Source organism: Nylanderia fulva, unplaced genomic scaffold (assembly GCF_048542155.1).
Source record: "Nylanderia fulva isolate GAGA-0341 unplaced genomic scaffold, ASM4854215v1 Scaffold708, whole genome shotgun sequence".
NCBI lineage: Eukaryota > Metazoa > Arthropoda > Insecta > Hymenoptera > Formicidae > Nylanderia > Nylanderia fulva.
The window spans coordinates 6,450-30,999 of record NW_028190817.1 but is presented as its reverse complement, the minus strand read 5'-3'; the positions used below and the strand labels follow the sequence as shown (position 1 = coordinate 30,999).

Genomic DNA, 24,550 nt, shown 5'->3' with positions numbered 1-24,550 from the left:
AATTCATTACAGATATTGATACAATAAATGTAATCGACATTGATAATACGAGTGGTCTTATTATTCTCTGCGTTTAATTAAATAAAATCGACTACAAATAAGTTCATACATTTTTAATAAAAACTTGCATCTAAAAGCTTGCTCTAATGCGTATTAAATTCTATTTTATCTTATTATTTTTTACATTTCTATTGATTTTATAAAAAAAAATACCAAAATCTTTTTGAGTCCAGTCATATCATTTCACTTTTATAGATAATCACATTTATTTTTTAATATTTAAAAGTCCATTTCCCACGAGTTGAAATTACGCTACCAGAAGCACGGTTTTCTCGATTATAGCACAAAGTTTTTGCCATTTCACAAGGTAAAGTGTACTCTGCGGCCAGGAATGGCATTCGCCACAGCTATGGTCTCCGTGACTGATCGTGCCTTGATCCATATCCTGCGTTTCCATACTGCAGAAATTCATACACCTGTTTCGACCAAGCATCCTAACAATGGGCACTAGGATTGAGCAAATTTCCTAGCACAAGATTCAGCGAGCATTGAAACATATTGCCGTCCGGAGCTAAGCACACCGGCTCGTTCTCCTTGCCCTGAGAATCCAAACATACCAATTCAGGCTACATTCCTGCTGGCAACCAGCATCTGGCGTACCCAACACGTCCCGACCTGCAGATCCGGCGGTTCTTCTTCGTCGCGCCCTCGAACGGCCAAATAAGAGAAGAGTGCCTTTCGCTGGCACCCACATCCCTTGTAAATGTGCCACTCTTTTGTGTTACTATACCAACCCACATTTTCTCCTCGACTAGGAACATAACTGTGAATGAAGAGTAGACATTAATGAAAGCTAATTATTTTGTATACTCATGCGATTAGGTCTCTTGTCCAGACAGCTAAAAATTAAAACGAAAATCTGATATAAAATTATCTTAATGTCTTTTAAATATCAGATAAGAGTTTTGTGTTTTGATTTTGGACTATACCGTATATTAAGAAGTCTTTCTTTTATATCATATCATAAGTGTCTTCAAGATGTCTTGTGTTCTGATTTTGATATATTATATCGTTGATCTAGAATAATAATAAAATAATGATTAAATAAATTAATAAATATAATTGAAAAATATAAGATAAATTATAAGATAATTAACAATACAAAAACGTAGAATGGACAAGGTTTTATACCTTTCTGAGATGTTCCACTTAGAAGACGGGCCGGTTCGGTTTCTTCAGGATACCCGCTTTGCAGACGAAAACGGTATGCCTAGCGGCGCAATTCCGGGTCCCAGATCACGGCTCCTCTCTCATTCTGCCTTCCTTTTTGATGACATATCTTCAAAACTATCACCCGGCATCACCATATACCCGCGATAATTCCATTCGAGCAATTGGGAAAAGGCTTTTAATTCCTCTCCCTCTTTATATTATTATTATTATTATATTATTCAAATGATAAAATGCATGGATTTCTTTCAAAATTCACTGACACACCCACGTGCGTCAAAATCTCTTTTCACATCAGATGATCGGAAGAGCTGACATTTCTGCACTTTCTGTACACTTTCTGCATTTCTTGTAATTTTCCCTCTTCCTCTTTTCTCGTTAAATATCGAAATATGTATAAAAAATTATATATAAGTAATGATCTCCATCAGAGGCAAAATGAGTAAACAGAAAAGTTGGACGTCACGGAACAAGTAGATCCTGTCAAAAAACATTGCTTGCAAGTAACCAAGCAATATAAAATCATTGTTACAAGGTATTTAAATGTTTCATAATTGTTAAAATATTATGTGAAAGTAAGTTAAATAATTTTTAAGTTGTTTCTTTGTTCTGAGAAAATTAAGGAAAAAAGAGCATAGAAAAATGCAATGAAAAAATGAAACTTGTATAGCTGTTGATATTTACCATTTTTATGTTTCTTTGTTTTGTAGAAAATAGAAAAAAAGCATAGAAAATCAATGAAAAAAAGAAACTGTAAGCTGGATTTTACCATTTTTTTAGGAACACCTTTTATCACTAAAATGTTTGGATACAATCAGGAAAACCGTAAAGCGTGCGAAGTATACTTTGTTAATTATAAAAAATTGTAAGAATTGGGGTTAAGAGTTCTCTTCCAATGTAACAATATATATGTATGTCTCTTTCTCTCCATCAAAGGTTGAAAATATTTTTTTCGATCCAGGCTAAAGTGCAGTCTGAACGCAATTTACAAGGTATCAGAACATCTGGCCAACCCTTTGAAGAGAGTGCAAAGATAAAGCGCCTGATTTTTCTAAACTCTAGATAGTGATAAACCCTGAATAAACCATTTTACTTTGCTTAAAAATATCTTTTATTTCGTGAAATCTTAGGTATTTTCAATACAGTCTTGCAAATTTCACGGTAATTATCTAAATATCGTTTTCAACAAAATGTAAGCCAATGGAGCTTTAGTAAAGCATATTAAAGACATAAAAACAATTGATTGGTCAACAAGTCTTAATTTTTTGTGATATATGTCTAACATAGTTAATTTTACATGTTTTTAAACATTAGGTCAAGGTATGGACATGTAATCAAACATGTTGCGTTTTAACGGTATATAAAATAAAATAATTGCTTGTCAGTATATTTGATTAATTGAATTTTGCAAAAGTAATTTCGTATAAACTAGTACGATAATAATGAATTAATTACAAATCAGACATATTTAACATAATGACACTGAAATATTAAAACAATAATACACTCGAACCATTATCATACTTTGAACTTGTACTAAATGACTTGTTATTACTACACCACATGCATTGTTCTATTTATTGAAACGTATATGAATTGCTGATGATACTTATACCAAGGTTAGAAAAGAAATAGGACAAATTAGAGAAAAGAAAGGAAAAAAATTTAGATTATTACATTGTTAGTAAGATGACGCGAGGGACGATAAGTGTCAAAAAACGAAGAGGTGCGTATTTTTACCGGTTGCTGCACGATGAGTCAGCGCATTCAAGAAAAAGTATTTGTACACAACATACATGTTACATATGTAAGCCCGGATGCTTTAAGATGCAGATATGGAGAATGTTTGGATTAAACCATTCCTTTCAAACATTTAAAAAAATGATGCGCGGATAACTAAATGTATATAACAGTAAGATAATATATAAGGGATTCTGTAGAACGGAGAATTGTTTATGCGTAAAAGTCAACAACGATTCTGTAGATGAGTAACGATTTGATATGTGAAATGAATAACACTTGGCAATCTCTGCGAATAGCACATTTAAATAATCGTATTCGTGTGAAGGACGTGATTCTAGAATTTCTTGTTCTCCCAATAAGTGTCTTTGTCATGAAATTAATCTTCTCACGATTAAATCTAATAACAATTGTATGTTATGTGTGTGTCAGATATCTTCTACCGGTTGCTTCTTTGTGCCGATTTTAACGACTTTTTTTTACCTCGTAATTCGTTCGTTTTCAACATAGAATCGTCGGCAAGTGAGTCATTCGGAATGATCTTTTATGGAAAACGTTTGAATACGAAGGGACGGCACCTGAGCCACCTGTAATTACAAAATCAATGTCAAATAAATTACTTTGTATGTTGTGTATATATAATGTATATACAACACATAAGATATTGCTTATATAATTAGGAAAATATATACGAGTATCTTATAAAATTAAAATTAAATAAAATTATTGTATGTGTATATATAAGTATACACATAAAGCGATATTGATTATATAATTAGGAAATATTATATAGAGTTCTTATAAAATGAAAATTACAGAGAGCATAGTAAATTTATTATACTTACCCACAAAGCACCAAATGAACGTGTGCTACAGAGCCACTATAGATACAAATACATAAATCCTAGGGTATTCTGCTAGGAACATAACGAAAAAAATAGCGGTACTGCGACTGGCAAACAATATCATGTAAGATTTACACATCTAGTATTACTCATCTGTGATACAATTAATCGACACTGAACAGCAACAATATTAATTAACATATTGATGAATTCAGGTTTTTTTTTTACCCAACTGATTTAAATAAGAATCTTAAGCATATATTTGGAAAAGATTGTGCTTTTGGCCCCGATACGTACTGCGTACACGATTCTTTAGTTAGCAAGCAGATGTGGTATATAATGCAGATAATAACCTCCCTGTCTATGACAGTTGTTCATTTACTTGTTGTCCCGATTGTCCGTTAGTTTTTTATCCCATTCATGTACCTCTTGGACGTCCCCCCACTGGAACTTGTGAATCACACAAGTTTTCCCTGCACACACATTTTATTGAACGTGCACCAATCTGTCGACTTTCCGATGGGCTCTGGCGTGGAAACGTTCCGCATTTTGCCGGTCTTATCTCTATATGTCTAAAAGATTTGTGTCACACAATTAGTATGAGAAATATATACGCAAGAGTAAGGTAGGTTGCATCACTTTTATATAAATATAATAACAAGATAACTATAATTTCGAATCTATAAAAAACAATTTATCGATGACTGTGTTGTTGTAGATTTAATATATATATGTTCTGTCTAGATACATTACTGTGAGCTCAAGTTACTACATAAAATATTAAAAAAAAAAAAACATTGAAAGAACTTATCTGGGTGAAGAATATGAAAGAATGTGGGTTATAAAAATATAAAGTATTTATACTACATAAAAAAGGAATAAAAAGAATTAAAGAACTTATAATTATAATAAATTTAGATACAGATTTTATTCAATATAATATTTGATACACAATTGCCTAAAAAATTATGTATTTATCTTTATCGGATAAAATAGTTTGTGATTATAGATTGATTAATTTTCAACATAATAAATAAAAAGAATCTTCACTCTGGATATGTTCCAACGAACCAACTGCCAATAGACACAAAGTGACACGAACATTAAAAACAGCATTTAGAACATCATCTGCTGACAACACCAGCCTGGTAATTCGAATTTACGCGCTTCGTGTCCACCTATGTGTAAGAGTAAAATACGATGACGTTGCCTTTAAAATTGACAAAAAATTATGTAATAATTGTTGTAATTATATGAAATTTTTTTTTTATAATTTCTGTAGGTATTATTATAATTTTATAAAATCAAGTTGGTAAAGACAACACATGATGATATGGCCTTAAATAAAACTTATAGCCCTGGAAGCATCATATCCCCAAGGGAGAAATAGAACACCTTGATATATTTCTCCAGTTGACTCAGGATAGAAATTATACATACATTCCATAATATAAAGTACATTCGTAATGGCGGACACTGTGATCCGTTCTGCCGCAAACTGAGTACATAACACAGTGATCAACATAGCGGTCCAACTGTCTAAACCATGATCGAATAATGCTTACTAAAGGACCAGACGTTTGTGTACGCTTTGCCTGCTTTCCATCTATACCATCTGCAAGTAATAATTATAAATGAGCATTTTAAAGGATAAAGGAGGGAAGGCACAAGAAGAAAAGCAAGCGGGGCGCAAGGTGGCACAGGGAGGCGAGGGGAGAGGCAAGGGAGGGGGGGAAGAGATAAGAGGGAAAAAAAGTGATGGACAAGAAGGGCGGCGCCATGGGGGGGAAAGCGAAGAGAGGGAGGAGAGATGAGAATTCATACAATATTGTTAAAATTAAATTTATATTTAATTGCAGAATACACATACCCAAGCGTATATGCATTAAAAATGTTAAAACAGCTACAGCATAGACCCATCGTGAATTGGGGGTTATTCCGGCCCGTTGCATCACTGGTGCGTTTAGAAATGTAGCATAATACGCAAATAACATAAAATTCAACACAGTAAAAGAAATCCCAGAAAAGGTTGTACATTTGGGGCAACCCACTTTGGACAATACTATAAAATAAGCATTACCACAATTAGTATTTGTAAAATTATAAAAATACTGTTCTATATTATATATAAACTTTACCAAATATATATTTCATGTCCTATAGATGAAAGTAATATCTATTATTGTATTAACAATTCTTCTGCTCTAAAAATGTAGAAAGAAATCATACCTGTACTAACTTGTTCCAAAGGTGGATGGCATAACATATACGCCTTTAGAGGGATTGTATCCAAGGAAGCTATACTGAAATTAAAATTTTGCGTAAAGTATTAGAGAGTAATGAGCATTCGTATTATAAAACCGAAAGGAAGCGAAGAAGGCAAAGGAAGGTGGAGGAGATGAGGCAAAGTCAAGCGAAATAAAAGTACGGCGAGAAAGGACCGTGGCGGGAGGCGAGAATAAGAAATAAAAACAATAAGTATTACACAAGAGCAAGAAATAAAAAAGAAAAAAAAAAAAGAAGAAAAAAAAAAAGAAAGAGAACAAAAAGAGAAGAAAAAAAAGAGAAAAAAGGAACAGAAAAGAAAAGGAAAGTACAAAAAATGAGATATTTGGGGGAAAACATAAGAGAGAAAAAAGAGAGGGAAAGAAAGCAAGGAAGAAAGAAAAAAGAAAGTTGAAGGAGGAAGAGGAAAAGAAAAGAAGAAAAAAAGAAAAAAAAAATTAGAAGTAAAAGACAGAAAAAAAGGAAGAAGAAAAAAAAGATAGAAAGGAAAAAAAGAGAAAAAAGAAAAGAAAAAGGTAAAAAAGTTAAAAAAGAGAAAAGGAAAAACAATAAACGAGAAAGAGAAGAGAAAGAAAAAAAGGGGAAAAGAAACGAGAAGGGGCATGAAAAAAAAAAGCAACAAAAAATAAGAGAAGAAGAGAAAAAGAAAGGTAAAAAGGAAAACAAAGATAAAAGAAAAAAGAGAGAAAAAGGAATAGAAAGGAAAGTAAGAAAGCAGTTATACAATGGGTAAGTGAAAGCAAAAAAAAAGGGGGATGAGGATAAAAAAAGCTACGGCGAAAAAAAAAGAAAAAAAAAAAAAAAAAAAGACAAAGAGAAAGAGAAGAAGGAGGAGACATGTTGGGGAGCAAAAGCGCAGAAACAACAAAAACAACAACTAAACTGGACTCTCAAAAAACGAGAAGCTTAAAGAATACAATGCGGGCCTCCACCCCTCTTTACACCAAAGAAAGAATAAGTAAAACCAACTAGAAAGAAAAAGGGGCTATACAAGCCTACTACCAAAAAACAAAGCCACACCTCTAGGGGTCCAATTTTCCACATACCCAGACAAATAAAAAAGCGCAACCCCATAACAACAGATTCGACGTTATACAACAGAACCAAAAATAAAATGGGCACATAGAAAGCCACAGTAAAGACACCCCACACAACCCGAAAACCAACCCCACCCCCCCCCCCCACCCCAAAGCAACCCCACCCCCCTCCTACCCCCCCCCCCCCTGCACCCAAGCCCACCCCCCCCCCCCCCCCCACGCAAGAACACCCACAAAAAGTCTTCCCCCTCCCCTCCCTACTTACCCTAAAAGAAGGAGAGCGACTTGAAAGTTCAAGTGGACAAAAGAAGAAAAAGAGGAAAAAGGTCTAGAAGAAAAAGATAGGGGATCTGGAAGTGAGGAAAAAAAGAGAATAAATAGGAAGTGAAAGAAAACAGAAAAAAAAGAGGGAATAGTTTAAGTCACCTCCGTTTTTGGCCTGGCAAGGTCGGCGCGAGGGTTGCTGGTGGGGGGTTTAAATAAAAACAAAGCAAAAGAAAGTAGAAAAAAAAAAAAAGGGGTTCGAGAGATTCTTTTTTAAAGTCGCCCTGATAAAGGCCAAAAATTACTACAAGTATTATTAAAATACATAAACCAATGCAAAAAAACGAGATAACCTAACATTAAACCATCAAAGATAAATAATAAACTTCCTACCACTTGAACAGTCAAAGAAAGAAAATTCAGCAATAAGTACAGCGTCTTATAAAAAAAAATAAACAGGAAACATAATGAAAGCAAAAAAGAACAATAAAATAAAATGGCAAACAAAGAAATAGAAAAAAATAACAAAAACAAAGAAAAAAAAAAAAAAGATATAAAAGTTTGAAGGTGAATAACCTAGAAGAAATAGAAATGTAGAAAGATTAAAAAGAAAAAGAAGAAAAGACAAAAGGAAGCCAAAAATGAAAGAAAAAAAAAAAAAAAAGGAAGAGAAAATTAACACAGTAGGAAAATAAAAAAGTAAAAAAAAAAAGATAAAAATAAAATAGAGAAAAGCTCTTAAGGCATAAACTGTGGTCCTGTTATATTAAAGAAGAAATCACAACATTAAAGTTACCTTTGGGTTATCTCGGGTGGGAGTTGGGGGGGGGTTGACGTCAGCGGAGCGGGTGGGAAAAGAAAAGTGGAAAAAAAAAGAGCAAAAACGGGGAAATAAGAACAGAAAGACGGAAAGAAAAAAAAGAAGAAGAAAGATAGAAAAAAGAAAAAAGGAAGCTAAATAGAATAAGAGCAATGATTGTAAAAGAAGAAGAAAGGAGGAAGAAGAGAAATAAAAATAAAAAGAAAAAGTAAAAAAAGAAAGAAGGAAAAAAAAGAAAATGAAAAGAAAAAAGAAAAAAAACATAAAAAAAAACAAAATAAGGGGAAAAAAAAAAAGTAAAAAAGAAAAAAATAAAAGAAAAAAGAGAAGAAAATAAAGTGAACAAGTAAAGAAAAGAAGAAAGAAAGAAGAAAAAAAGAAAAGAAAGAAAAGAAGAGAAAGAGGAGAGAAAAAAAAAAAAAGAAGAATAAAAAATTAAAAAAGTATTATTTTTTAACACTGAAAGTATATCTTAAATAAAACGTCACTTTATAGCTCTCGACCACCCCCCCGTGAGGTGTTCACCCTGGTGAGGTATTCCACCTGAAACTTGATTTACGATACATTCTGGAAATGTATCAAACTATCAAAAATCGAACCCCCCCCCAACCTAAAAGTAACCAATCCGTCGACGTCTGCAATCGTTAAACCGCAGCACATTTACGCCCTAAAAGTATTCGTCTGAACAACCGGAAAACGCTCGATCACGCGTTATCCGAAAACTTCAGAGGTTGCAAGTATTCTGTTGATCTCTCTATTTGTATCCTCCGCAAAATCGTCTATTACTACGTGGATTCATCGTGCCAAGGGTGATGGAAGAGAAATGTTCTACCTGTTTTTTCTCTAAACACTGACGGAGAGAAGAGAGATTCCGATTCGATTTTTCGCGGAGAAAAGAATTGAACAATGCCGCTTCGTCAGACGCGAATCACTATTCGCGCGGGGCGAACGGATGGATGAGTTAATATTATAATAAATAGTCGCTATTGCGTAATGAATACGCTATATCGGACGATCACCCGGCTCGTCGACCAAGGCACAGGGCCACAGACCGCATTCCACCACACTGCATGCGCGACGCGGGACGCGGTTTCGAGTTATATAGAGTATAGAGAGAGAGAATAGAGAAGGACGCCCGGCGTGATTCCCCACCATCGAATCGCCCACGCGTTCGCGTTCTGTTTCGGTGTTTCAACGATCGAGACGTGCATCCGTAATTTTGCCTGAATCGTGTTGGACAGGACGGCCCCAGCACAATTGAATTATCGTTATGCCTAGGATTGTACATAGTTTTATTGCACAACGTGTGTAAGCCAAGCTAGAAAAAGGTTTTTGTAATAGAGATGGCGAGATAAAAAATGGTATGTTACAAGTGTCCTTTTTTTTTATCGTGATGAATGAGGTAATTACGATTACATTTTAGAATATTAATACAATTTTCTTAGGAATATTAATAATGAAATATTAGAGTACTGCTATTTTCAGCACAAGGGTGTAAATATCCATGAATAATTGGATAAAATTCTAAAACAAGGGATAGATGACGCAATATTTTTGTATGTTAATCATCCATCCTATACACACGTTAGTTTCGCCACAATAATAAAATGACAAATATTTTTAGACTTATCGATGTGAAATACTGCTCATCGCGCATTTTTTCTTAATTTACATAATAGATATATGGATATGTAAAATATATTTTGGATTACACTCATCGGTAGATGACATATTGCACTTGATACGGATTTTTCGAAAAATATCTTCAGAGAGGGAGAGAGAGAGATAGGAGTAAAGAGATAAGGATGTAATGCTGAACCATATCACGGAATCGAACCACTTACCGTTGCTTTTTAACGCGGCGTCCACGACGTAGTTTATGCCACGTTGTCAGGGGACGCTTCACGCAGGCTGCATGAATCCCGGTGGCCGCTCTCTTCCTCTCTGGCCATTTGCTTGCAACTAATTCTTATCTATGTATATTACATTTCTATGGTGAGCAGATTTGATGAGTGAACAATTCTTGATGTGATCGTATTGTGTAGTGAGAAGTGGATCCCCGTTTATTAACATTAAACCACCCGGTTGCCAAACCAACTCCAGGAAGAGGAACTTTGTGTTCGTTTAGTACATAAAATGCTATATGCATAGACTGACAGAGGATCTTTCGTATTCTAAACACGTCGCACGTCATCGACTAATTCAACCGTTTAGAAACAGATGATATATGTAATGGAACTAAATAAAAGATAGGGTGACCCGTCGTAAAACGTAAACCAGGTGTGCAGGCTGGATAAAGCTGTCACTTCCTGAAGTCATCAGCAGGTGTTTGTCGTTTTAATGCAGTATTTAGATAGTATTTACAGATTTATTTTTTGCAATTCTAATAATTTTATTCCCAATTATAATCAGCTGTCCATCAACTATGTCTGAAAACTTCATTAGGTTTGCTACGGAGCTAGACAGAAGCAACAGAGCAGACCACGCTGGAATTTTACCAGGGGACGATGGCTGGACTGTAAGCAACCCCAAAATTTGTTTCCACCGATGGATGACGATGTGATAGAGGTAAACATATTGAATTTGTAGATAAGTAAACCAATGGTCATATTAATTAACACAAGAAATGAATCACCTTACATTGGGTCAGGCTGTGCTTGAGTCCATCAGGGAAGCTGTGGATACTACGATTGTCAGTTACTCACTATGAGTACTGACAACGAGACTGAGAAGATTAGGAGTTCGCATTGGAGCAGAAGAGCGCAGAAGAAGAAGAATTGCCAAGCACTGCAAATCCACTAGGGAAAGATTCTAGCAACAAAATCAGCTTTAAGATCTTACATAAGTGGCAGCCACCATTGTGGGGACCATTTGCCAGATACTTTCTAAGAATGCACCAGCAAATGATATCGGATGATGGCATTGATTCAGTGTACTCGCAAGAGACCTCCCATGTTGGAAGATGAGAGAGACCATTGTTTTTTACAGAGAACGAGGAGTTTATGGCGGAGAACTCGTGGAATGAAAAGATTTTCTAGCCACGTTGGAATTGGTAAAGAATTTAAAGATTACTAAGTGATAATATTTGAGGAGAAATGTTAGCATCTATCCACTACTGTCAATACGACTAAAAAAAAAAAAGCAAACAAGAAATATACTTTTTCTGCTGGGTGTAATTCGAAACTCGAAATGCAGTGCTCAGACTGGTATGATGCACGAAGGATTTTATTTAAAGGAAAGATCTGAAGAAAGGAACATGGGCGCAAATGTAAGTAAGTCACTAGTTAAAAAAAGAAATAAAATATAAGATCGTAATGTGACCTTATTCTGTTCTTCTCTCTAATAATGAATATTCTTATTCTACAGTTTTTTGTATGGGGGAAGGATGGAGCGAACCGTAAATTCGCCACAAACTCACGAACGTATTTCACACGCGTAAGAAACGCCCGGGGGCAGCAATTGTTGCCACGACAGTTCCATGTGACGACTCTTGGACCAGAAGAGTCATCGAAACCTCATCGTAAGGGGGGAAAAAGGGAATAACATCTGTAACTATCGATTCTACAGGGAATATCTATACTCTGGTCTACTTTATTGTACAGGACAGAGCAAACTTATGGCGTTCACAGCTAAGTGAATTTTTTTACAATGTCACAAAAAACGCATATCAATGTGCGTAATGTGCGCGGACGAAATTGAAAATTATGTAGCGTCGCTACATAATTTAATTAGTGATGTATGTTTCTGGGTCACGTGATGGAGATAATGAGCTGAACAGAGAAATGAAATTGATAGGATGAGGATCAAAGGCGTATTATTAAAACGATAAAGATAAAAAATATATAGAGCAAAGAAAAATTTAATAGCAAGAAGAACGTTTGAGAGACAAACAATACAAAATTATAAAAAAAAATCATATTCGGTATGCAGGATATACATAGTATAGTTATATATATATATATATATAGATTATATATATATTAAGATAGATTATATAATATATATAATATGTGTGTAGTATGTATGTATGTCGTAGGGATATTAACAGTTAATTAATATTATGTATTTCATTCAGGATATAGATCTGTTTTAATTTGATTAAATTAATATGTGATATTTTATTGCGATATTTGTTAACGTAAATTTTATTTAATAGATTGTTATATTTTGTCTGTGATACATGTTGCTGCGATGATCTGTATGTATTGTGTATTAATGGTGGTGTCGTGTAATTGTTTAAGAAATTTGTATTATGAGAAAACTTTTGCCGAGAATTTATCCAGTAATAATTTTCTCAAAAAAAAAGATTATGATGACATTGGAAAGTACTTAGTTTAATAAGATGAAGCGAATCGTTTCAAATGATAATTAATATAAGAGAGGATTCCGTTCTTATTGATGCAAAGTAACGCAATGCGATTAGCTTTTTAGCACGTGCCAAGCTATTGAAATAGTTTGATCATATGTGTTTGTATAATGTCTATGTCTGTCATACGCAAAGTGCGTTAAGGTATTATAGGACAGAATGTTTGTTAAAAATTAGAAAAAAGGTCGAACTCCAGATTGGAAACGATTCCTTTGAAAATTCAATGATCAAGAAAGGGAAATTAATCAGTTACATTGGGTGGTGAATGTGTGAATTGAGTAATTAATGAAAGTAGTGGATTGAAGGCTACATTGTGTCTGAGAAAATTTACATTATTTGATTTTATTAAATAGTAGTTATCTTAACACGTTAATGATAATTTTTCTGCAGGAAATGACACACGCATGCAAAAAACCGAATACATACTATTGCGACGAGCAATTACTCATGATATTTTGAGGAAATTTAAAGCTTAAAAAATCACATAATATGCTTCAGTCATTACGCTTTCGATTCTACTTACTATTGCGAGTAGCAAATGCATCTTTTTTTTAGGCATAATAAATCCTAGTCGCCAGTTAGCCATTATTTATGAACGAGAATATGATATTGTGAATGTAGAAAAATATTTATAAAAAGGTTGTAAAGAAAGAATCTAAGTCTTACAAAATAACATGAGCTCTATGAATTATATTGTATATATATTAGTCATTCCATATGAAACTTAAAATGGCTCGAGCCAAAATTTGTTTTCGAAATGTACAATAGAGAGTCAAATTTTAGCTTTTTTTTAATGTAGAATTAAAATGCTACTTGGCCCCTGACACAAAGGCCATTTTTTGAGTTTAATTCCGAAAAAGTTTTCAGGAAAATTTAATATAGGTGTAGGACTGGTTAGCTATACGTTACAATTTTCCTGGTATCTCTGTAAGTTCCAATGTCGGGGGCATTATTAATCTGGAATTCCAAAATTACAAAATAGCAGATCCAATATGACCGCTGCATTGGGCAATATTTTTATTTGAAAGAATAAAAACACAAAACATTACCTGCAGCGGTCTTTAGGGGTTGGCTATTATGGAATTTTAACTTCTAATTTAGTATTACCGACCTACTGGAAACTTACAAAGATACTAAAAAAATTTGAAATTGTGTAAACAATTTACGTATATTACGTTGAATGTGTTCATATAGGTTTCAACAAATGTAGCTTGAACCATTTGTACGTTTTCGTATAGATGACTTATATACAATAAAATAGAAAGAGACGCTAGACTTGAATATATTTATTCAAATTCTGTGCAAACTCCACAATTAGGATAAATTAGAAATAGTTCTAAGTGCCATATTTCCTAGTTCTAATTGTATCGATTATTTCTCCCGTATCAATTAAGAATCGCGACCCCAGATGCCAATATTGAAGTATCAAAATTACAAATCCGTATTCTCGGCTGGTTACGTATAGGGTGGTGGTTTGAAAGAAACACTCTAGCACCAGAAAGACTATAGTACAATAGCCTGGAATTCTGCATTCCTTCGGCGAGACGAGACGTGGAGGAGTGAGCGCTGGGTTTGCTGAAGCGCTTCTCGTCTCCGTGGTGTCTTTACATCGGCGGCAAATTTTGCTGGGCGATGTGCTCATCCACCGTACTTGAACCCAAGCAGACCGTTCGTTCCAGCGGATGCGTTTGACGAGTAGTTCGTTGATGTTGTAGGCGGGATTACCATGGCAAAGCCATCGTCGGTGAAGGCCCGCCGCGCCAGTTTGCCGTTCTTCTTTAAACATCTTTTCTTTATTCGAACGGGATTAGCTACGAAACTCCAGGTCAACGGCGGCACACAGAAGCGTTAGAGAAATGCCACAGCCCCCAGTAGATGTCTCAGATGATAAGACTTGGGTCGCGAAAACTGCCGCCGTGACAGTCCACAGTAGCTTGAAGTACTGAAATGCTTCGGGAAAGTGCGGACAGATCGGGCGATGTCGTTCCCTTCCAGTAGTCTAGCCGCAGCCTGCGTTTCGACGCTGTATTCAGTCCACGACAGAGCGCTTCCGAAGGGCCACAGTCTTCGATCAATATCCGGCAGGAACAAAGAAGAAGGAAAGTAAACCGCATGGAGCTAGCAGCATGAAGGACCACAGAACGGATCAATTCGCCACGTAACCGAGTGCGTTGCCGATATGCGTGAATAAAATGGCGAAAACTCGGTCCAAGTAGCTTAACCCGTCACGAGGTCATCCCTAAGTTTTTGTTTTTTTTCCCAAAATTTTCTAAAGAATCCAAGCGGGTTCGAGGGTTGCCCCGGCAGATGATCTTCACTGTGCCTAGCCATTTATGCGGGCCACCCGTGTGCTCTGGGATAGGTCTCAATCAGCAAAAAGCGGACCGTTGTCAGTTTTATAGAACATATCATCCAGATAAGCTCGGAAACTTTTCCCCCCATCAGGACCTGTTTCAGCTAAGGTAAGGCGGAATACGCACCACTCTGCCATGTCTTGGCCCCAATGTTGAAGGGTTCGTAGAAGCGTCAAAGGTTAAAAAGGGGCGGGGGCAAAATGTAATGTAAATGGTTCGATTTCATGGCAAGCGGGCTTCAATACGCTTTTTCACCGGGTTCCCCAAAAAGGGCTCCGCGATGGTGTTTTTCCCAGTTCGACAAAACTGTTCGCCACGGCGCTGTTGAAGGGCGGCGAACAGAGAGGGGACGTGGCAGACCCCGGTGTACCGTGACGATGAGGAAAAGGGAGGCGGGGGAGCATATTTTTTTGATGATTTTTCCCCCCCGCAACGAGTAATCCAAAGGGTCGTCCCCAAAGCTCGGGAGCTCGGCCACGGCCCGTCGTAGCTTCCAGGAGGAACGTAGCTTCACCAATCCTCTTGCGGAAGGTTCGGCAATTGAACTGGACCCTGCCCGGGTGCAACCCCCCCCCAAACCCAAACCCCCCCCTTAGCCCCCTCTTCCCCCCCCAGCGCTCGGCCCGGGGCCGCCCCCCTCAGCCCCCATAGCCCCCAGAAACCCCCATCCGGGAATAGCGCGTCCCCAAAAAACCCCCCCCCCCCCCTTTTAGCCTTGTCCTTCTGAACAAGGGCCCTTGCGCGTGTTCCCGCATAGCTAAATGTAATAAGCTAAATACTGCAGCACTTGCGCCTGCGATTGCACCACGATCGGTCCAAGGTATAGAACGTTGTTCAGGGACTTTTGCAAATCCACGAGTTGCAGATCAGTTGCACGTGTTGGGCATAGGCTTCGACAGGGGGAAAACGTGAAGATTCGTTACGAATGCGACCGTTTCTCACGGACAAGAGAGCAGCAGATCCGTAGCAAGTACGTTTTTTTCCCGATGTCAATACTTGAAGATTGTCTCGTCAGAATATTGATCTCTCGACCCGGTCGTTGCTCGGTGATCAGAATGATACAATCGGCAATCTCTGCGTTCTCGCCTGTAGAATCTTTTTGCCTATCTGGGGCTCACGGCGTCCAGTTTCCTTTGGCACAATGTTCTGAGGAATTTGCAGGTAACCAAATCACGTTTCCCACCAACGTGACCGGTAGAACCTCTTGTCGCCTCCAGACTCTCTTAATAATCCCGATCGCAAGTACCAAAAAAGCTTTATCACCCTGCAACCCAATGTTAGCCTTTTTCCAGTTTTTGTTCAAGCAGCATGATCGTTTGGGTTTTAGTCTCCACATCTGTGATCGTTTTTTCTTCAAAAAGCGACAATTGTTCGTCATAACTGCACTTTATTTTCATCCATTTCATTTCATCGCTTTTTAAAGATATTCCTTCGTAAAATTTTCCTGAAGATCTTTCAAAGGTGATCGAATGTCTCTAGTTTTGCTCAGCAACGCCAATGCAAGGATTGTGCAACCCTGGAACGTTAAAATGCATCCTGTTTTTTCCCGATTAATTGTTGAATTGAGCTCGAGAAATTTATCAAGGGCATGAAGATCACGAATAGAAATTTCCCTTTTTTTTTAAAACATTTAATAGGGTAGGTAAAAGATCTCCCTGAACGGCACCAGAATAGACTGCCAATGTTGTGAAATCAAGGTGCCCAAACAGTTGACATCGATTAACGAAAAGGATAGACCGCAGATCGGATAGAAAATTTTGTCCATTAGTGAGATCATATTGCAATTTTCCATGTGCAAAGAGTTTGTGTAGAGAAATTAGCAGCTTCCACCTTCAGCAGCCTGATTCCCTGCACGTTCCTGCCACAGCTGCCAGCAGCTGGGACAGTGCTTTGTTTTTCAATCTCACAGGGAGATGATACTGATATCCTCCTTGCTTTGAAACTAAGAGTAGAGGCATTCTTAACATACTCAAGCGCAGAGTCGCCCACTCAGGATTTTTCCACCAGCGTTTTCAAAGAACTCCCCATACTTTCGCAGGTGCATAGCACCTGCAGCTTGTAGAGTGCTCTCTTCTTTATTGAATCCCTCCTGGATGTTTCTATCATTTTTTAATACCAAATGATGCGGATTAAACCTGTGAATTATGAAAATTATAGAAACTATGATGACTATAATATATCCTTAATATGAGCCTTTTTAAAAACGTTAAATGATTGACCACATAGTGTACTATCTACTTTACCTCACAAGGGTATTATATACTTATATTATTTTTCATTACATATCTATTTTAGTATTATTGAATTAAACAATTAATGCAAACATGATTATTTTTGCTTCACACTGACATAATTCATTGTTATCTAAAATTGATTTTTACCTTGACGTCAGCACGACACATCCCCTGAGAACAATGAATTTATCTTGCCACTTAGTCGCGATAGATGGCAATATTCCTTCGCGAGTACAGTCGAAATTATAATTTTGAAGTGATCTGACTCCACAAAGGTACAAAAATATTTTTTAAACCTATAATATAATACTTTGATTTATAAATAAGATAAAGATTTTTCTTGTGCGCTTTATTCTATGTTTAAAAGGAGCATAATCTAACAAGGAAACAATACAGATGAAGTGCAGTCAATATCCATATTGATATTTTTTTATTATCAGTACAGTTTTGTTTTATTTTGATAATAAGAGAGGATAGAAATTATATGATGCGATCTTGTGGCGACGTCGAGCGGATCGTAATCACAGCGTCAAACGCACGTAAGCCTTCTTTTGGCCGTCCGGCCTCTCAAGGTATTCACCTTCGCCAATCGACACATAGAGTTTCTTTAATCGACCGCATTGATGTGATATTTATTGGCGGATGTGGGCACGATGAAGACCAAAGTGTGTTTCTTCGATCTTCTTCATCGCCGCTTCCGTCGTATAGCGGGAATTTTATTCTATGAAAGATCCATACTGAAAATGCAATAATTTCAAGATTTATAAAACAATAGATTTTCAGAGAAAGAATTACAAATTTAGATATTTTTAATTATTATAAAAGAATTCCAGCGTTCGAGCTTTCTTACCGATTTCTGTTGGCACAGATTTACGTGGATACTGGGATTCCCTTGGTGGTCTGAAGGTTTGGGCCTATGGAGGAAAATGGAAGAGTCCGGATTCTTCCGCCACTATGGATCCATGGCCTCCCTTCAGAATTGAAATGCAAAATTGTTTATTGCCAGCATTGCAGTAATATGAATATGCCATTGTATACCATATTATGACTCTTTAATTTTGATCAGTATTGTGTTTTAAAAGGTATTTTCATAAAAACTCATAAGAGATTCCCACACTTACATACAATCTCATTATATAGAGATATTATATTTGAAGATGTATAAAAAAAGAAATTTAAAAAAGTTGGTGATATTCAATATAATTCTTTTGAAAAAAAATCTGACTTGATGAACCTTTTTGCGCCTTAAGGGCTTTTTTGCAGAGGAGTTGTGATTTTCAACCCTTGGGTGTCTTATTAGAAGCCTGTACAGTTTTTAGGCTGACTGATAAGTGGTTTTATGGCAAAGATTGAGGAAGCGTTTAGTCGGCAGGTTGCTTGCGGCAGTTGGCAGAGCTAGCTGGTTAATGACTGATGGGTGCTTGGCAGATGAAAGGAGGGGCTGCAGGTGTGGGCAGTGGGGAGGGGAGAGGGGGGAGAGGTTGATGATAAGAATGTGTTTGTGAGGGGGGAGGGGGGGAGGAGGGGGGGGGGGAGGAGGAGGTTAGCGTTACACTTACCGGGCCCTGCCCAACTGTCCACGCATACTGGTACTTTTGGTTGTTGTATAAGTGTGGAATAGACGGGGAGGTTAGGAGATCGGGGGATGGGATGTAGAGGGGTGCTGCAGACGTCGGCAGCGCAATAGCGATGCCCTCGGAGAGGGGTTAGGAAGGTGGCGCACGAGTCGCTTGAGCGCCTCCCGGGGGGAGGCATAGCGTGTAATAAGGAAGCTAAGTGGTGGGAGATGGGGGGGGTGGGGAGGGGGTGGGGCGGGGGGGGGGGGGGGTGGGATGGGGGGTGGGGGTGGGAGGGGGCTGAGGGGAGGGATCGGGGGGGAGGGGGGGTGGGGGAGGGGGGTGTGACGTTGGGAACGGGATCAGCTTTTTGGTGGTATATGTGAGGTGGATGGGCGGGAGCGAAGAGGGGAAGGGCGGGAAGAGAGGGGGGGAGGGTATTGGTGGGGAAGGGGGGGAGGAGGAAAGGAGAAGGTGAGAGGGGGGTAGTAGTGGAGGGCGGTACAGGTAAGCGTGGTCCAGCACGAGCGCACACTATAATAACGGACGCCGTGTCTTGAGGTTTGCGACAGTTAAACTCCCATATCGTACCACTTCGCCCACCTATCCTTAAGCGATCGCCACGTTTTTATGAGTGATTAACAGCCCGAGTTTTCAGCGACGGTAGCCATTCCATCGAGCGTCCGAACCTCTGCTCATCGCATGCCTCCGGCTGCCGCATGGAACCCTATGGTCGGACGCGAATCTTATTTCGCCCATGCCATATCGCGCCAATATTTCTATTCACCTCCCACTATGTTCCGCATTTATCCCGCATTCGCTCTTATTTCCTCGTTTTCAAGCTCAATCGGCTATGACCCTCACTTTGCTCCGAACCCCGTGCCCGCCGTTCCGAAATTAACGCCTGCTCCCCCTCCTCTCGAATCTTCAGGGACGCGGTCCTGCGTGTAAAGGAGAGTGTCATTCCCGTCGAGCGGAACGAGGGGGGTGGGAGGGCAGGGTTCGCCCGTGAACGATAGACAATTGTTTACCAGCCTTCGTCGGAGCGTACTTTTAGTGGTGAGCTCCATAGGCGTCGTGCCAGATCCGTGTGGAGCTGGCAGAAGATTTTGGTCTGGTTTGGGGGTGAAGGGTATGCGGGTGCACGAAACGGGACTGTTGCGGTTGGAGGGAAGCGATGCGGGGGGGGAGGTGGGAGGTGGGTGGGGGGGAGGAGGGTGGGAAGTGGGGGGAGGGGGGAGGGGGTCGGGGGTGAGGGGGGTGGGTGAGAGTGGAGGTGGTAGGTTATGGGGGGGGTGGGGGGGAGAAGAGCGCGGGGGTGGCGGCCCAACTCGCCTCTCGCCTATCTTCCTGACAGTCAACAAGATAGGCGGCGGGGTAATTAGGAGTGGGAGTACCTCCAGTCCAGCACAGTCTGTCCGGAGATTGACATAAGTGCTGCTGTTACTGAGAGGAATAATGACTGCGCAACGATATGTGGTCATCGGGAAGGACTGTAAGTGGGGGTGAGGGAGAGGAAGGAAGGAGGAGGGAGAGTGGGAGCGGAGTGAGCGAGTTCGGGACCAAACGTAGCACGACGAACTGAAGTTGACAGGAGCGCTTGTGCGTCAGCAGCCGCTTCGTAGCCGGGGAGACTACTATAGACTTGCACGGACCACCCGTGATTTGGAAGGTGCCTAATCTAGCGCAAAGAGCAACTGCTACAGCTTTGTAAGATCGAGGGTCGCGCTTGATCTTTTGGTCTGCAAGCCCGCGAGGAGTCTACTGTCGCCCTTTTCGCCTGTCTTTACGTTAAAGCTCGCCACTGCGAGGCTGGGTTGATGCTGGTGGCGGTTCGTCTCTTATCGTTTTCTTATAGTTTATTTTTTCTGCAGACTAACCTATTTTTAGAAGAATAGGTAAATAATTACACTGATAATTGAGAAAAACATGAAAAGAGAAAAATTGAAATATTTTCTCTAATTATATTCATATTACGCTCTTAAAATATAAAAATATCAGACGCTCTTCGTTTTCTTTCTATTTTATAGGTTATGATAACAGCATGAATGATTTCATAAAAAAGCATTATTGCGAAAAAAACCGATTGTAGACAATTCACAAAACAGAGACGCGTAAAATTTCGAGAAACATCTACGCAAGTTACTTTTATCGTAAATACAACGAAATAAAGACATATAGTCGAAGAACGATAAACCCACATGGGTATCATGGGATGCGTTCTCGGCAAAAGTAATTTCAAAATACACTTCGTTACCGGGAATTATATTATTAAATAAGCATAAATTTACCTAAAGTGTGTTTAACTAAAAGAGGAGAGAAAGAGAAATGGATATAGATCTTGTTTCCAAATCTACCTTGCTTTATCGAGACTTCGTAGGTTGGGAGCATTTTACTAAAAAGAACAGTGGAAAGAGAACGTCACGTGTGAAGTGTGAAACGGATGCGCGAGCGTCGACCAATTCGACTTCCGGTACTACGCTGGCGGTGACAGCGAAGCAGAGACTTTCAAAATGGAGATTGCCAGAATTGTGGACCGATGGTCGACCAGAATTATTCTCAGGGATTGTGGAGGTACGAAGCTTCTATTCTCTATTAAAAGGTTGAAACCATTGAATCGTTCGCTCGTGCAATCAATCAAATGAGTTTGGAACCGTTTGGAAAGAAGAACATTTTTTAAATGAGCGAAAAAAATATTTGCCAAAGAGGGAGAGCGGAAAGAAAAATATACAGGTAAATATTAGTTAAATTAAATATAGTTATATATAAAATATATAGTTTTATTAATGATAAAAGTTGTTATTAATAATAAATGAATAGGTTATTTTCGAGAAAGAAGAAATAATTAAATTATATGTTCATAATAATTAGATATTAATATTAATAACTTTTAAATTATTATTATATGAATCCACGAAAAAATGTTTTGTATTACGATGGACAGTTTACAAATATTACATCAAATTATAGGTGTTTTTGCAGGAATCGCCACTATAATAAGCCCCCCATGGTTATGAGTTGAACACCGCCACAAGCCAACCAATGTTTTGCTGGAATTAATCTGTTGTGCTACATAATTCTCGATGAAGTATATATGTGTCAAGATGCTTTAATTGCTGTTCAGATTCGCGTGCGTGTTGGCAACGCGTCCGCAGTTTACAAAAATGATGAAAGAAAAAGGCCACGATGAGAGGCACGGGTAAGAAAAAAAATAATTGAAACTTGTTAAACAAAAGATTAATGCACCTTCTCTCTAATTCCTCCTCCGAATAGATAAATAATTGGCCCCACCACGTTTCATCGGAGATGATCGTTACACCGAGAGCGATTTCGGCAGGCTTGATCAGACGAACCGTGAGAACAAAACTTGACCCTCAGAATATCCAAAGTGATCGTCACTTGGTGACGTTGCTGTCGGCCAAGACGTCGTTGGTGAATCGGTAAGTATGATTAAAAAATCTTTTAAAGATTTATATATATGACTTTTATAGTTATAGTTTTTAAAAATATTATTTAGAATAAATGGTTTTGCACGTTACTTGATGTAAAGATTTAAATATTTAAATTATTTGTTGCTTATATAGTTTTTGTTCACAAGCTCTTGCGACAACAATTACAAGGCTACCATCGGTGTGGACTTTGAAAGTGGAGATTTGATAGCCTTGTTTGCCTTGTCATTTTGCCAAATGTAATAAAACTAAAAAATCAAAAATGCTTACAAAATGGTATAACATTGTTAAATGTGGTATTGTAAGAAGATAAATTTTACATATATTTAAGATTGGGATACTGCCGGACAAGAAAGATCAAATGTTAGCAGCATCTTTATCGTGGAGCTAATGGTAAAAAATTAAAATTTTTTATTCGTTTTTAGTTTACATTATTTATATTCTTATATATTATTTCTTATTTTACAGTAATCATGTTGTTGTGATGTGGAGTAAATGATGTCATTGCGCACTGCCAAAATGGTTGAATGAGCAAGTCGGCAGCAAAGGTTGGTCCAATCTCACATCTTTAGTCGGTGCCATAAAGGATTTATGGTAAAAGAATCAACAATAAGTATCCATTATTTTCGTGAGCGATCATTATCAATTTTGGAAAATAGTCTCATTCAAGTGTACGACAAATTGAAAAAGGGGATAGAAATAGGAAATGGCGAAAAGAATGCGGCAGAATATTTGGGCCGGTTCTTCAAGAACGGGCAACGGGTATCCGAGAATTATTTACACGTATCGCGCACTCACTTTCAGTGCAAAACATTTTTGGGGCATTGCGTGAGATGCAGAGTTTAAAACTTAGAACCGATCAACATCAGTTCGACCGATAAGTAAGTCGAGATATTTAAATCAGTAGACATTGATTTATAAAAAAATTTCAAAAAAAATAAAAATATGTAATTGTCCACTTTAGCAGTTGAAAAGAAAATCGAGGGAAGCCGGAGATATAAGGCACAAATGAGTGCCCAAGGTGTTTTAAATGCTCGACGGTAATGCACTTAATATAAATATAATTTATATAACAATATATTTATTATATGTATATATTATAAAGTATAATAGTTATAATAAATTGTTATATAGATATATACTATATTGCATATAATATTATTATACATATTTACATTATTTTATATATATAATATAGCTATATATAAGTTATAGAATATATTTTAATATTTATTAAACATTAATTATAAAATATTAATTGATAAATTAATTACATTTTCGGAGGATTTGTTTTGCACAATTCATTAAAATAATAACGAGAAGTATGGATTGAAGAATTTCAACTGATTTAGATAATCTCATTCCTTTTGTACATAAGCCTAAAGTCGTAACTTCGAACAAAGCTGTTCTCGTTTTCCGCGGCGGTTTGGAATTTCGCGCGCCAGGCCGGTGAGTGTTTCCCCTTGTCTGCCGTTAGCGGCGCCCACTACGTTCTCCAAGCATACGTTACACGCATCGCATCGCGCTCTATCTCTCTCTCTCGTGCTTATTGCGTATAAAATCCGTACATGAGAATTGTGCCCACGCGATATTCATGAGAAGAAAAAAAAAAAAGTGACGGCGGATATGGCATCGCCGACAAACGCCGTCGTGGCCGATCGTCGAGCGTTTCTTTGCGCGACGTACGATATCTCGTCGTCACGGCGGCGCTCACGAAAAATTCAATTCTTATCGAAATTGAGGTGCACGAGTCGACATAGATCATCCGTCACGTGGTACGCCGTTACGGCAAGTGGATGAGGCACGGATCACCGAGGACAGAGCCGCGATAAAATTTTTTTGACAGGTAAATTTCGAACTGCATTTCCCCCAGGTGAAAAGCGAAGGGGGAAAAGGGGTCACGTGACCGGTTTGTGATTTTACTCCGAATTTCGGTGCACGTGTACAAAAATTTTTGGGGTTTTTTTGAAAAAAAAAAATATTACGGAATAAAAAGGGATGAGGTCATTCGATCATCTGAAACATCGAAAATAATGATTTTAAATTAATGGATTTTAACTTTTGGGGAAAAAAAAGATAATTATTGTAATTATAGACGGGGTGCACGAGTTTTGTTTGTTTTATTTTTAAATCAAAGAAATTTATATAGACAAGGATTATAATATAGCATAATGCGTACATTCAACGTTCCCAGTTTTATCTACCCAAAATTTTAGCTATATTTTTATTCGCGTTCGCAAATTTATTTTGATGCAAAAAAAAGCAAAAAAAATTGTGCCCTGGCGGGGAAATCTTATGAGTTTATTTTCGAGATTCTTTTCTTGCGAATGTAGTACTGGATATATTAAGTAACTGCACGTGTCCTTTTG

General features: G+C 37.9%; 4 pseudogenes; 1 reads left to right on the top strand and 3 right to left on the bottom strand.

Annotated features, from left to right (window-relative positions):
• Positions 1-307: 307 nt before the first annotated feature.
• Positions 308-6,081, bottom strand: LOC146720333 (exosome complex component RRP40-like; annotated as a pseudogene).
• Positions 6,082-6,826: 745 nt separating this feature from the next.
• On the top strand, positions 6,827-14,534 carry LOC146720332 (CUE domain-containing protein 1-like; annotated as a pseudogene).
• Positions 14,535-15,699: 1,165 nt separating this feature from the next.
• Positions 15,700-17,166, bottom strand: LOC146720331 (uncharacterized; annotated as a pseudogene).
• Positions 17,167-17,612: 446 nt separating this feature from the next.
• LOC146720330 (large ribosomal subunit protein uL23 pseudogene) lies at positions 17,613-19,802 on the bottom strand (annotated as a pseudogene).
• Between the last annotated feature and the right edge of the window lie 4,748 nt (positions 19,803-24,550).